Source organism: Panthera uncia, chromosome D2 (genome assembly GCF_023721935.1).
Source record: "Panthera uncia isolate 11264 chromosome D2, Puncia_PCG_1.0, whole genome shotgun sequence".
Classification (NCBI taxonomy): domain Eukaryota; kingdom Metazoa; phylum Chordata; class Mammalia; order Carnivora; family Felidae; genus Panthera; species Panthera uncia.
The window spans coordinates 13,514,168-13,516,785 of NC_064818.1; the positions used below are offsets into that span (position 1 = coordinate 13,514,168).

Genomic DNA, 2,618 nt, shown 5'->3' on the forward strand with positions numbered 1-2,618 from the left:
CGAACCCCACGGATGGTACCCAGCCCCATCTATGCTATGTTTTTTCCTACCCCATATATCCCTATGATAAATACCTACTTCCTTTATAAATTAGGCACAGTAAGAGCTGAACAGCAATAACTAATAATAAAATCGAATAACTATAAGCCTATACTGTAATAAAAGTTACGTGAATGTGATCTCATTCTCAAAATATCTTATTATACTTCCTGCGAGGATGTGAGATGATAGAATGCCTAGGAGGTGAGATGAAGTGAGGCGAGTGAGGTGGGCTTGTGACCTGGGATGTGTCAGGGCTCATTTTCTTCCCAACTGATTGACGGCAGGTAATGAGCCGGGAAAAGTGAAAACACAGGACTGTATAGCACATGCTCTTTGAGCCAGGAACTGAGTCTTCAGGTTCCATGGTGTAGCGGTTAGCACATCTGCCTTACACGCAGAAAATCCTGGGTTCGATTCCCAGTGGAACCACAAGCTTGTCTTAGTTTCCATTTAAAGCTGGAGGATGAAAACGGGCGCGTTTTCATCTGTGCCAATCAGGATCTTCTTAAATACGATTTCATGGGTATGTGCAAATGTCCTGAAGTGCAGATTTTCTTTTCATCAACTTATGGCACAGAGACCCGGCTGAAATCTCAGCTCGAAGGTCCCCAGCTCCGGGCCCAGATGTTCCTGATCTCTGTCCAGCAAGGATGACAGGCACTCACAGCATGGAGGGGAGCCAGGAGCCCCCCGTCCAGGGCCAGCCCTGGGGGCCGTATGGCACTATGACCTCTTCTCCCTGAGGTTCCTCTGACTTCACCCCTGAGATATCCTGAGTCCTAGACGCACTGCTGTGCCTAGAATGTGAGGTACGGAGAGAGGAAGACGTTCGGTCGAGTCAGGAATAGCCTGGGTTTTGACATCAAAGAGTCTGGATTCCAATTCTGCCTCCACAGTGCCGTTAGCCATGTGGTCTTGGACACGCTCTTTGCCGTGGTTCTGTCCCCGTGTGTCGACTAGGCGTAAGCAAAGCACCGGCATCACGAGGAGTTTGTGCACGCTGGACGAGATGATTATGGAAAGCGCTTAGCACTGGCTCCTGCCTACTGCTAAGTAGGCACTCAACGGGCAGCCCTCGGTCTCAGAGTGTGGCTCCCCTCCCCGCGTTCTGTGTGAGCTAGGACCCAACAGCTCTGCCTGTACCTTTCTTCCCTTCTCTCCGGCGACACAGCTCCAATACCGGCTACCAGAATACGAACCCTCGTTAACAGGTGGCATCACCTCTGAGGTACCTCCGCAGTGCGGCCTGAACCCCACTCTGCCCCCCACCGTGTTGTTCTCCCGCTAATGTTCTGGTTAATCCAACCGCTTGAGCAGAAGTGTCACCTCCCACGCTGTCCCACATACTACCCACCGGAAGATGGGGAGGCGGGATCACGGCAGCCCAGAGGTCTATCTTGCCCAACAAGTCCTGTAGGAGAGCCCACAAAAGAAAGAGGCTCTTTGCCACAGGAGATTTATTATTACTGTTACTTTGCCGACAGGCTCAGAATTTAAATATAGGACGCTGAATGGCCAGAACCTCGGCCCAGCCCTGAGCGCCTCCGGGCATGTTCCTGAACCAAGAATTCGAGTTTCTGCCCAGTGGGCTCGCCGTCTGAACTTTCTATTTCTAAAATCGCAGTTCTTGGTAGCCAGCACACATTCTGAGCCACAAAATTCTGAGAATTGTTGCACTCGTCAGCTGCTAAGTCACCTGTCTGTCCCTCAGCCTGGTCCCTTCTCCTGTCATAACAGGACTTGTGTTAGAGTCTATGAATTTCCCTGTCACATGAAAATTGGCATCCCTTATAATACCATAATCGCCCAGAAATCCACCGTCAGGCCTGTCGTAATTAATCCATTTTCAGGATCCCTCAGGGTCTCCAAATACAATGACTGGTGGCAAATTAATAGATCCTTTGGATCGTCTCCTTCCGCTTCATCAAAGAACTGACCCCGTGATGGAAATTTAGTTTAATTAGGACAATCGCTCATATTTAAAGAGTGCCTCACAGCAAAGAAGCCCCCAGATTCCATCTCTTAAGCTTCGAAGCCGCACCTCACGTGACTTCGAGCCAACTTTCAGGGAACAGGTATGTTCGTCCCCATTTGCTGCCCGTGGACAAGCAAGAAGATATTCACAAAGCTTGGGACTCCCGCTTCGGTGTTGACTTTTGTTGCTTCAGCTTATGTGTATGAACTATCGGCGGCACAAAAATATATATGGGATGGTTTCTTTTTTTTTTTTTCTGAGTACCTACTTCATGAATAGGGTATCCTGTGTACACGGTGAGGCTGTAAATAGACTTCAGTAGTGGAGCGCTGGAGTGGACAAATATAGAATGTAGCCTGTGGTCAGCAATGCCACACACACTCCCCCAGAGAGCCCCATGCTGGTATGTTAGCAGGTCTGTCTGGAAGCTTTTTTTTTTTTTTTTTTTTTTAGGTTTAGTTGCATGATAGTACAAAGAGCCTTGTGTTATGGTCTCAACACTACTATTTATACCCCATGACCCATTAAGCACTGATTCCTTGGTTGGGGTTCTCCCAACAGCTCGAGAAAAGAAACAGGGAAAAAAATAGCCTGACTGGAA

General features: G+C 48.6%; 1 non-coding gene across 1 annotated transcript; it reads left to right on the forward strand.

The window, feature by feature from the left end:
- The first annotated feature begins 398 nt into the window (after positions 1-398).
- TRNAV-UAC (transfer RNA valine (anticodon UAC)) lies at positions 399-471 on the forward strand. Its single transcript has one exon. It is a non-coding gene; the product is annotated as a tRNA-Val (tRNA).
- Positions 472-2,618: the final 2,147 nt, after the last annotated feature.